Consider the following 13,063-nt stretch of genomic DNA (forward strand, 5'->3'; position numbering starts at 1 on the left):
ACGCCACTATCCGGCCGGAACCGGACCCCGGATCCTGGATCCGGTGCATCTCATTTTTCATGGAACTGACAGCAGTGACTCGGTGGATGAATATGCAAAAATCCTACATGTCATTTTGTGAAATACTTGCATCTGAGGCCAACGGTGTACTTACTTTTCCATGAAAGGAACTCCCATTTAGTGATGTTTTTGGTGACTAATTAATCATACTTCACCATCACTGTCACTCTCAGGACAGGGGATTGAACTGTTTTTCTGGTTTCCTGAGCAAGGCAGCTTTTTTTTAAATTACATTGTATGAATTGGACTAATTTGGATTTTAAATTAATTTGATTGGGGGCTGCATTGTGGTGTGGTGGTTAGCACTGTCGCCTCACAGCAATGGGGTTCCACGTTCGATTCCCAGCTGGGGGCCTTTCTGTGTGGAGTTTTCCTGTTCTGCCATGTGTGCGTGGGTTTTCCCCAGGTTCTCCAGCTTCCTCCCGCCACCCAAAAACGTGCATGTTAGGTGTCTCTAAATCACTTCCTGCATATTGGATTGCATATTTTAAGTGCCTTAAAGGGGAATGTCGTTTATTTTAAACCTGGACCTTATTTCTGGCATAAAATACCTTCATCTACTCACCGATAACAGTTTGGTGAAAGTCGGCGTCCTTCGGACGATATTTAGATCACTGGAGATCCGCGTATATCCATATAACGGTAGAGAACAGGGCATTGACAATACAGCCTTTAAATATTTGTCTTTATTTCAACAAAACTTTAAGACGAATGAATGAATGAACGCGTACTATTGCCCTGTTAGCTCAGAGCTGCCGTGTTGTTGTTATCCGGGGCTATCATGGAGCTTATAGGAAACTTTCTACACACGCGTCTACTGGGATGACTTCATCGACGCATGTCGCTGCAGCTCAGCTCATTCACTCCGGTAAGGACATCCATCGTACTCAAAGTCGTCGTCCATGTCGTCAAAATCTGATAAATATTCTGCCATGTTGCACAAAACTAGCAGCAGCAAACTCTGTGTGAAGTTAGCCGACTGTCACAGAGCACGGAGTGAATGGCTGTGTTCCAAACCGCGTACTACATACTTGCATACTGCATACTCATCGATCAGACAGTATGCAGAGCGTTTACCCACAATGCATTTCGCTCCTGCCCGAGCCAAAATCAGCCGGCCTGAAGCTGATTTCACTTAAGCTCTAAACTCTGTAAACTTTAGCAACATTTGAAACATTTTCAGGTGAGAAAGTAGTCGTTTAGATCCCCAACGTGTTGAAAACCTGACAAAATACCGGCTATTTACAATTTTGTTCCCACGAATTCAGCGCTACTAAAGCTAGCCGCAGTGAGCAACGAACTTCCGGTTATTTTCACAAAATAAAATGCCCGTTGCCTTTTATCATAGGGAAATCCATTACGATACAATTGGTGCTTTTGTTTTGAAAACAGGAAGTGAACCTACCCTCGTTGTAGCTAGCTTGACACTGACGTTTTGACAGAAAATGACGATCGGCAACGTCAAGTTACGTTGCATCTTGGGTTGTTTGAGTATGAGTAGTAACCTCATGATGCATACCCAACATTTCGGCGAATCTAGTATGCATTCGGGAAAAAAGTCAGTATGAGTAGTAGGAGTAGTAGGAGAAGTAGGCGGTTACGAAACAGCCAATGAGCTGTGCTGCAGCAGCGCACGTTGATGACGTCATCCCAGTAGACGCGGGTGTAGGAAACCCCCCCATAACAACAACACTGAGCTAACAGTGCAATAGTACGCTTTCATTCATTCGTTTTAAAGTATTGGTGAAATAAAGACAGATAATGCCTTATTTAGAGGCTGTATTGTCTCTGCCCTGTTCTCTCCCGTTATATGGATATACGCTGATCTCGAGTATTTAAATATCTTCCGAAGGATGCCGACTTTCACCAAACTGTTATCGGTGAGTAGATAAGGTCCAGGTTTAAAAAAACCAACACCTCTAAGGAGTGTTGTATTTATTTGCCCTCATGTCTGTAAGTACAAAGAGGGTTGAATATTTTTATTGTTCAAATCTGTTGTAAAAGTGGACACAACTTAGAGAACGAACAGGACATTCATGTGACGGAAACCAGTGTTTTAAAGAAAAAAGGCCATTAAGCGAGAAATTTTTGCCCCTTGCTTTTTTAAAAAGAGGTTTCTCCATGCAGGATTATGTATATCGCCTTCTCTAAAGGGCTGGTCAGCGCTGTCTGCCTCGGTGATAAACAAAGTTTCACATGGCGCTCGCTGTGTTCAAGGTTTTGAGTGTTCGGACAGGGCAGCATTAATGGGTTTGTGAGTGCTGTTTTAATTTCCCCTGTGGAGGCTGGGAGAGTCCGCTCTCCTGACCCTGGCGTGTGTCGGACAGCCCTTCCAGAGCTCAGTGGAGAAAAACGGCCTTATTAGCCCAGTTCATTAAAATCATTAATAGTCATGAAATGAGAGGCACCAGAGTCCAAAAGGCTTAATGCGCCATCCATATTAATTAGACGCCCACAAATCTGAAGTGAGAGAAACCGGGGCTGCTGTAAGCTGCTGGCTCAAGCACACACACCAACATGCACACTGTCACCCAACCCCCTCGCACCCCCTCGCAGTCCCCTCGCAGTCCCCTACTCCGGGAGTCGGCTGACGCCCTCCTGTTACTACTCCTGATTAAATTCCATTCTAATTAAAACTGATCACATTAAGAAACTGATGTGGTTAATTAAGCGGACTCTGGCGGAGGCGTCCTCCGCTGCATTTGACGGCTGCATTGTAAAACACTTCCTGCTGAGGAGAAGAGGTCTGCATGTAAAACCAGGACAAGCCTTCAGCTTTCACTCACCTCCCTCCTCTCTTTCCATGACGTTTATTTCTGTTTTAATCTACAGCAACATTCACCCGTCCTTGTTGGAATTGTCAAGAAAATACTAAATCCACCAGCTCAGTTTGTCCATGTGCTACAGTTTCTCTTTTTCTCACTCAATACGACAATCTTTAAGGGAAAATGTAAGTTAAATGTTTGTCCTTCTGCTTTCTGTAAGAAATCCTTGCATGTATATCTGTCCTGAGGTATGAACGTTCTGAGAAATGTGAAAAACTGCAGGAGACACTGTGAGTAGTTCATGGAGGGACCTGGAAAGTTTGAGTTTTTCCCAGAACATACACAGAACCAGCGTGTGGTTACTGAAGCCTGGAAAATGTACCAGTAAAGATATGTAAATGATGACATATAAATGATATTTAAATGACGTGTGAGCACCAAAACAACAAAAAAAGACCTTCACTAACACAAAAAAATGGTATTTATACAGGAAGAATGTGTGATGGGGATGGACGCACCTCGCACAGTCTTTACGCTGAAGTCTGACATAAAAACTTAACATAACAGACCTTAGTATCGAATATTGACTTGACTTATTAGTATATCTAATGCATTAATTGTGCAGGATGCATATAACTGCAGGTGTGAGTCACGTTGGTGTGTAACTATTGCTGCAGAAGAATTTGGAAAATGTTGTTTTCTGACACACGATTGGATCATGTGCTGTTTTAGATTTTAAAACGCTGTTTAAAAAAAAAGACTGTTTTAGGCCTCTGGTTTGCAATACAAGTAATTATCTTTATCCTCAAGCAAACAGAATTGATTGCTTTTGTCCCTGTTTTCCATTCAAAAGTTTTTTTGTGATTACAGAAGTGAGACCACCTAATGAAAAAGATTTAATTTTCTCTTCTTCACTAAAGAGTGTCTCAATTCTTTGTTTATAAAAATTGCGCCTTTTTTTTTTCTTTCATGTATGTTTAGTTGTGGTGAAAACAATGTTTTTATATGTAAATGAGTAGTTAGGTGGATGCCCGGATCTATTTGTGGCTATGAATGGGAGTGGAAATCAGTTTTGTGTACTTGCCTGCAGTTATATGATGATTGCTATTTATAAAAGAGAACCATTTGTACGCACTGCTTTATGAATCCAGCAAAAAAAGTCTGTGTGTGTGTGCACATTTACGCCTTTGTGTGGAGAAGTGGTTTTAATCCTTCATCTACACATGCAACTGGCCCCTGGAATTACTCAGATGTCTGAGCAGCAGGTTTGTTTTGTTTTTTTTAAGGTAGAAATCCTCAATTATCTGCCGTTATTAAAGATATATCAAGATGATCATCTACGATCTATAGCTTTAAAAATAAAAACCTCAGTGATTGTATTTTTCCATCATGAAAAAAATGCTTCTTTTTTACACAACTAAATAGCTGGCTAAAATGGTTTTCTCTCCTCTTCTTCTTTGTCACATTTTCCCTCCCCGTCCTTCCTGCTCTGTGTTCCTCTTCCCCTCTTATCGCTGCTTCCCTGTCTTCCTCGCCAGCCTCTGACCACATGGTGCTCTTGCTAGCAGTTAAAAGTTATGGTTTGTGGCTTGTGAGCTGACAGCGCTACAGCAGAAGGTGAGATAAGGCTGTGACCTCTCTGGCCGGAGAGGATGAGATGAATACATTTACTCCTTGTGTGACGGGAGTCCTGAGCGGCACAGACGAGGGGAAGCAGGGAGAGGAGGAGGCTGGCTGTGCCGTGCCTTGGTACCTGGCCCCCCAACGAAATCTGTTGTGTCCGTAACAAGGTTCAGACAGCAGGGATGGAGATAGGGAGGAGGAGGAGTTGGGTGGGGTTGGGTTGTGTGTGGGTAAATATAAATGAATGTGTATCGTCTCCTCTTTTCCTCCAAGGTCTGATATTGGATGATGTCCCAAAATCAAGGCCTCCTGCCATGAGGCCACGATTCATCACCCTGAATAGATTTCTGTGTGTTAGTGTGTGTGTGTGAACAGAGAGTAAGAGTTTCTGTGTGCACACTACAGACCTCATACCTTTTATAGTCTTCCTACAATACGCTCATGTAGAAAAAGATATTAAACATTAAACTGTGTTTTAGGTGATTGTGTTTGTTTACGCACCATATATGAATGTCCAGGCTCATGTTTTACTGTAAACAATGTAGGACTAGCCTTTAAAGTCTATTTCTACTTGACGTAATAAAGCTATGAATATATTAGTCCACTAATAAGAATTAAGATCTATGAATCATGACATGAAGACACATCTGAATGTTGGTGGTTTACTTTATCAAATAAGAGAAGAAAAGGGGGGTTTTCGCACATCAGCTTGTAGGATGGGAATTGTTAAGAATTTAGAAATTCCGGTTCCATTATCAATATCAATTTGGTTCCTTTATCGGTTCTCTAATTGAGTTATATATATATATATATATATATATATATATATATATATATATATATATATAGTACAAATGACTTTGGTTGCAGTAACGCTTCAATTTCAAGTTTGCACCAACATTTGATCTATTTTCACCTCTGTCATTTTACTTGTCCCTGCTTCGATGGAAGGTGTATCTACAGGTATATGGGAGCCTGCCTCTGAGCCTGCTTCACTCTCGCAGTCCTCGTCAACAAAATATTAATATCAGATGGAAATTATTCATACAGCATGTCTCTAACATTATTACAACCAACCGGACCTGGAAGTTTTACGTTACCTGGGACTTTTGAGACAGAAGACACTGTGCCACCAGCTCCCCCGCGACAGTCGCCGCCATCACTTAGCAGCGAGTCAAAGACTTTACATTTGTGCAGAGTAACTGCATGCTGTGTGGTCAAATGTTTCAGCATGTTGGAGGTATTTCCCCCTTTGATGTGATCACAGCTCTGCATGTGTTGCAACTGGCCCTAGTTCTGTCCTTTTTGGTGAAATATAACCAAACTTTGGAGTGCTTCTGCCTCGACGCCATGTTGGAAACATTCTGAGCCAAAATACGAAGCGTGCACATGACGTCATCGCGCAAATGCGTCAGACGTTAGCAGAACCTATAAACGGGATCGTGAGGCAGGCGGATCAACGATTCCACGGAATCGAACTACTGGAGTCAGCTTGTTAATGCATTAGAAGGTCTTGAGCAGGGTTCATGGTTTCAGTGTGAGCGTACGCATCTGCACATCTGAGTACCAATCAGTTTGTGCAGGTGGATGTGGAAAAGAAATAATCAGCAGTTCAGTTCATACAACCTTTAGGGGAGGTATGGAGGTGTTTAAAGTGCATGGACATGTAATCGGTTTGCAGTAGATTGTAGAGGTGAGGACAACAGCAATTCTACAGCACAGCCTCTCCTCAAAAAATAATCCATGAGGTTCTTCTGCAACTCCTCTTTTTTGTCTGGTATATGTTTTTCTTTCTTAACTGAGAGTGATTCAGGCACAGGTGTTGGTGTGCTCAGCCCACATTGTTACGAATATCTGGGTTGCATTTGAAGACTGGTGGGGATAATATTTATGTGACGGAGACCTCACTGCTGAGCAGACACAGAAAACACGCATTGCCTTTTGCACACAGTCACCGTAAAACTGTTCATGAGCTTCTGGGGATTTCAAATTTTCATACACATGCAAAGTGAATCTGTGCACTCAGTTCAAAAACTTAATTTGCAGGAATCTGAGCAGTGGTACACCATCAGGGTCAGTAATCTTATTGCTTGGCAGTGCAATTCAATTTCCCTCAGTAAGGTCCATTTTCTCTCTCTTTTTCGGTCTTCGTCTCTCCCCTTCTCCATCAAATTTGACCATTTGACCAATCTTCGAGCTAAACTAAAGACAGACTTCAGACAGTGGAATACCTGCTCAGGGTTTTAAAGGAAAAACATGGTCTGGCACTAAATATAACACTTAGATAACCTGCACTTTCCTCATACATCATAATGTCACGTGGTGGCAGGGACACTGTTCTCCTTTGGCTGAGGAATGTAGATATAATGCATAATGGTTGTTTCCAGAAATGTAAGAAGGGCTGCCTAATTATCAGGGGACTGAGCTGTACTTTTATTTCTGGCAGTGATTCCTGATGTTCAGGAGCAGGTTGCAGAGATTCTTTGAGGTATGAATGTTCACTGCATTGTGTTGACATCACAGTTTGCACGTGTAAGGACCAATATGTTAAACATCACCAAAGCTTAAGCAGCTTAATGAAGTTGTCAAATCAACTAAAACTGGTTCAGACAACTTTTCAAGATATAATTTATGCATTACCTGTGTTTTATGGGCTAAAACGCATCAGACTGACAAGCTCTTACATTTCGAAGTTACATTATTTATTCGTCCACGAAATAAAAAGATTGACTTGCCTGAAAATTTCAGCCCTTATAGAATTCATAGAAACCTTTCATGAGTGGTTCTGTTTCTGGTCAGTTGTTGAGTCAGAGTGTAAATCCATCTGCAGATCCTCTGAACTAATTTGGGTTGTGTGTGGTGTTGTAGTTGTGTATACTTTTAACTTATAAGATTGCAGTGCAGATTGAATGCCCGTAATGCTGTTATTCATCTAATTAAAGGAACTGCTCATTACAATAGCCATAAAATGTCAAAATGATTGAAAATCAGCGGTACCCTGGAACAAAATACATCCATATTTGTAGAGGAAGAAGATAAATGTTCAGTTGTTTTGTGCAAAGGATAATCAGCTTGGGATAAATAGGATAAATCATGCAAAACTGGGCAGGTTCTTTCAGCATTTCTTTGTGTGAATGTATTTGTTTTTCTCTTTTGATCACAAATGTGTCCACCAAGGGCATCATTTATCCACCAGCCCAGGGGCAAAAACAACCTGCTGCCAGTATTGATGGTTGCTCCTGCAGTACCTGTGTGGATTGGGTTCAGAGGTCAGCAGTCACAGGCAATCAGGAGTAAATGGAGCCTGTGTAACACTAGACAAACGACTAAGAGCTTTAGAACAAAGCCAAGGCCATCGCTCTGTGTGTGCTTGTGTGTGTAACTGCAACACACCCTTATTTCACTCAACCTTAGCCACTGTAACAGGATTAATTCTTGTTTATTTCTGAGTGTCTGACCTTGCTGGCGATCCTTTTATCTGGACTTTTACTCCAGACTGGAAAGCTCACCAAAAAAGTTGCATCTTTTTTTTTATATTTAACCCGACTGAAATGACTGCTGGATGAGGCGCCCGCAACACGTTTTCTGATCCTTTTATCTCAGCTGTAAGGTTTAACACCATCAGCTCTTACAGTCAGCTCATCCAACAGGCTAATCCAAAACAGTTTTATTGTCTTATTGACCCGCTGGAGCTGAACACTAAGATTCATAACAGCTTGTGGGAAGTGGAGCTGCTGGACTCGGCATCTTGGAGCGGGACGAGTCGAGGACGGGCTCGCTCGAGGAGGACACATCGAAAAAGATTTTAAATGCACTGATCCGCATTGCCTTAACTCACTCTTACATCATCATAAAACACCATCCAATTTACCACCACTGCCAGAGAGGAACCATAACACATTTGCATAATGCAGTGTCTTCACTATGTTAATTCTTGCTCATGCAAAAGGACTCTTCTTTCTTTTTTTTTTTGTGTGTGTTCAGACTTATTTTATCTCTTCACTCTGTCCATAGAGTGTGCATGAGTGCATTACACCATGCAAGCATGTCGAGGTCTGTGAGAGATTATGGAGGTAAATGAGGCTCTCCAAAGCCCTCCAAGCTCTCCGTACAGCGGTGTGATGGGCAGCGATACCGCGGGGCATCGCAGGAGGAGCAATAGAAACGCATTACTGCTGAAATCACATTGCTCTCCTCCACTGAGGGGTGTAAGTTACAGGGGAAATGGATGCAGTAATAGGGGGGAGGTGAGGGTGATTAAGGTGTGTGTGTGTGTGTGGGGGTGGGGGGGGGGGGGGTGTTGAGGTTCAGCGTCTCTACAATTTGCACTGACACATGTGATTTCTTTTTAATTTTCCGGCCAACCTGAAATATGGAAGATGACTTGATTAAATTCTACCTCAGCTGGATTCAGATCCTCACTGACTGCGCACCCACCTCCGGTGAGTTTGCGAGTTCAAGTGTGTAAAAAGGAAAAAAAATGCTCCTTCAGACGCTCTGACGCCATTTTATAACGTTGATTTATGACTTTCAGTGAAGAGCAGGAGTCATTATGGGATGAGTTATCATCTTTTTGCCATGCTTTCCTCAAGGTATTGTCATAGTTGTCTGTCGGCTACTGATGAATATGGGGATTCAAGTGTTGACTTCCCATTACAAACAGGATCGTTTTGTTTTTGCGACATCACAAAAGCAACCTTTGTTTTATCATTTTGATCTCTGCTTCAGTTGCAGATTGAAAGGGAGACAATACTGATTAATGTGAGGGTATTTCTCCAAGGTCATAGCGCTAGTAGGTGAGATCGGCTCTACGTGAATGTCTAAATATGTACAGTTTTGCAGCAGCAACATGAGGGAAATCATTTTCATGAAAAAGAGGTTCAGGAAAAAATGTGTTTGTGATGCTCAGAGGTCAAATCTGGAGGACTTTTGTGAATTTGAAATGTTTCTGCATGTCTTCAACTCAAGGTTTTCTCCAAACCTCTTAGTTTGCATAAAAATGTGCCTGGTCATGCTTCCCACAGGAACTTATATCGTGGCTGAGATTTGTTGAAGGGACCTATCACACGAAGTGTTAAATGGATTGCCACCAAATTTGGTAGATTTGTGTAATAACATTAAGTTACGCTGCCTTTTCGTTAAACATCACCATGTGAGTGCAGTCTCAGAGCCAGCACCATGACTGTAGTCTTCTGAGACATTTCAGCTCAAACTGACTCGACTCTTCGCTGCTTTGTATAAAGCTCTGAATGGTCTAGGACCGGAATACATCAGTGACCTCCTGACCCAGTATGAACCTTCCAGACCCCTCAGGTCATCTGGATCCGGTCTTCTATCAGTTCCCAGAGTCAGAACCAGACATGGAGAAGCTGCATTCAGCTTCTATGCTCCACATGTCTGGAACAAACTCCCAGAAAGCCTCAGATCAGCTGAAACACTCAGTGTGTTTAAGTCCAGGCTGAAGACACACCTATTTTCAGCTGCATTTGAATAAAGCTCAAAACTTAATCACATTTTAACTACTGATTTTATATTGTTCTTATTTCTTTCTTTTTGTTTAAAATTTAAATCATGCTTTTCATTTCTACTGTTTTAATGTATCTGTAAAGTACTTTGAATCGCCTTGTAGTTGAATTGTGCTATACAAATAAACTTGCCTTGCCTTTGTTTTCCACCTCGGACAGTTTCCCCATGACGGGGCTTATGCAGGCTGATCGCTGTGGAAGCTGGAGTGACGGAGACTAAACTTTTCTTGGGTCTGGAGTTGTGTTAGTGCGTCACTGGCTCTGATTACGGAGATGTCTGACATATTTGCAGATGGAGCGTGCCAGCTGTGCAGAGCAGAGCTCACCTCTGGCCCGTTGCGAGTGAAGAGTGATCTATAAATACGTGTTGAATGGTGGGTTGCAGTCGTGTATTCTACTAGAATTTAGGCAAGGCTCAGAGCTAATAAAAGGGGGTGGGGAGCTCACCTGGGTCTTGTTCCTGAACCGCTGAATCAGGCTGATATCTGATTCATTCTTTGTGAGGAGCAAAGACAGAAAGTTTGCCAAACAGAGAATCATAAAACATTTTTTGCAGATGTTCCTTGAATATTTAACACTGACTCTTATACAGATTGCACCCATCTGTATGTCTTTGAACAGTTTTAACAAGGCATGTGTATATTTTATTTATCTTTTTTTCTGTTCATTTGTTTCTATTCATTGTAGCTCTTGAAAGGAGACAGCTAATCTCCCCCTGTTTTCATTTTAATGTGCTTTTAGCTCATCAAATATGTTTTTTTTGTGAGACTTCCTGCTATATCAAGGGGAGGGACTGAGGAGAGAAATCATTGTGCATGCGTTTACTTGTGATTTAAGGTACTATTGCTCACTGTGAATCGAAGATTTGTCCCGTAGACCAGGTTTGAACCAGTCCAAACGTGTTTGTGTTTAGTAGTGTTAATTTCCTAATCTGCATGTATGCTGATAAGTTTCTTCTGTAACACATGACTTCCTGAACCTCACTGATAGCCCTGTCCAGTCCTACATTGTTTGTTTCCTGCTTTTTTATATATTTGTTGCCCTTTTACTTTGTGCATTCTGATCAAATACATAAATACATACTTGGTTGGTTTATGATTTTGCTCATGGGTCCATAATTAATACATATGTTCGTGCATGTGCTCAGATGGAATATCTTTGTCTTATGTTATGCAAATGATTTCTCTTCTCTGAAAACAAGTGTGTTCGGGACTGTAGTGCTGCTGCAGAAGCGTTTTCGCCCACAGGTGAAGATTCATATCACCATTCAGAACCAGCTGAGGTTATTAAAACAAAGTACCAGATAAACATTACAACTGAAAGGTAAAAAGTCACCATTTAGCTGCAGAATAAAGCTAAGTTGTTGGCAGGTAAAAAGTCTTTTGTATATAGAAAACTGAATATTGGACAGAAATACGAATCCTTTTATGCGGCTTTGCATCTGCCGGATGTGTAAATAAGCAGCGGTTAGTCTCTAAATCAACAATATTGTTTCTACAGCTTCACCAAAACAAATACTTTGGTGAACGTTTGGTTAAATAACGGATAACTGAAACTTTAGAAATATACAAAGCTGTATAAAATTTACAAGGACATTTTTTTTTGAAGATTTGACGTTTGGACAAGAATTTCTAATAAAGTTCTGTGAATTGGAGCGAGGCTTGTCATCACAACATGCATTTGCAGAGACTGACCCCTGGTGGCAGAAATAGTCAACTAATGGGGGGTTTCTAAAGGACAATGCCAAATATTTCAGAGAGCAGGGGCCTCATGTACAAAGCGTGCGTACGCACAAAATAGTGGCGTACGCACCTTTTCACGTCAACGATCAGATGTATCAAGAACGAAAAGACCGTGGAAATGTGCGGTGCCTCACGGCAGCTTCAGGGCTGGCGTACGCACGTTTCTGCAGCTGTTGATTCTTTGGCGACACCTAAGGTGATGTTGGGAAACTGTTATAATAAATACATGTGAAAACAATTTGTCGTCAGACAGTGATGTGCACATTTGAGACACATGAACAATTAATACTGATAAACAATTAATACACCCATGTGTCTCCATTTACACGAGTGGATATAAAAGCAGCGCAAAGTGGTGCAATGCATACCATTAAAAACAATGGCTGCTTTAGCAGTATTAGAAGACTTTGCAAATGGTGCAATTAGAAGAGAGCGTGTGTTCACTACAACAGAGAGGATTTGTGGCATATGATGGCGACTGGCTCATCAGCCGTTTTGAGGGAAATCCTCCTGGAACTGTGCGCAGAGCTGCGGCCGGCGTTGGAGCGCAACACAGCGAGGAGCCATGCGCTGCCTGTGCTCACAGGTGATGTGCACACTGGGGTTCCAACCGGAGCATTCCAGAGGGAGCTGGCCAACCGATTGGGACTGTGCCAGCCGAGCCATGCCAGCCGAGCCATGCCAGCCGTGTGGGACAGAATTATCCGCATCTGAGCCACGTATATCAAATTCCCAACAGGCCAACATTAAAGCTCAATTTGCAGCGAGAGCCGGTTTTGTAATCGGGGCTATCGACTGCGCACACATTGCTATAAAAGCGCCATCACATGATGAATTTGTATGTTAACAGGAAACATTTTCATTCGATCGATGTACAGATCATATGTGATGCATAAATGCAATTAACCAACATTGTGGCGAGGTGGCCTGGTTCAACGCACGATTCATACATTCTGAGTAACAGCATCGTTGGGAACAGACTACAGGGTGGCACTGTGCGTGATGGTTGGCTTCTTGGTGTGTAACTTCATTCTTGTAATGGTCCTAATATTATTCCCGTGACGCGCATTGAGTATGTGCGCCCCCAGTTTCTATCCCGTCTTCACAGCATCATTATTAGGCTATATTATATATATTAGTCGGTGGTTAAAGTTAGTTTCTTGCTGTTTTTTGCTGGTTAAACTTCAGCTTAAGATCTTTCTAACAAGCCCCTGATCGTCTCTGTGGGCATATATCAATAACCCCGTGCGTAAAGTGTGAAATATCTCAATCAGCCTTTTCCCCGGCGCACTTCTGCACGTTACTGTATGAACACGTTGTTGTGAGTTACACAAAAACATCGGTATTT

Source organism: Odontesthes bonariensis, chromosome 1 (genome assembly GCF_027942865.1).
Source record: "Odontesthes bonariensis isolate fOdoBon6 chromosome 1, fOdoBon6.hap1, whole genome shotgun sequence".
Taxonomy (NCBI): domain Eukaryota; kingdom Metazoa; phylum Chordata; class Actinopteri; order Atheriniformes; family Atherinopsidae; genus Odontesthes; species Odontesthes bonariensis.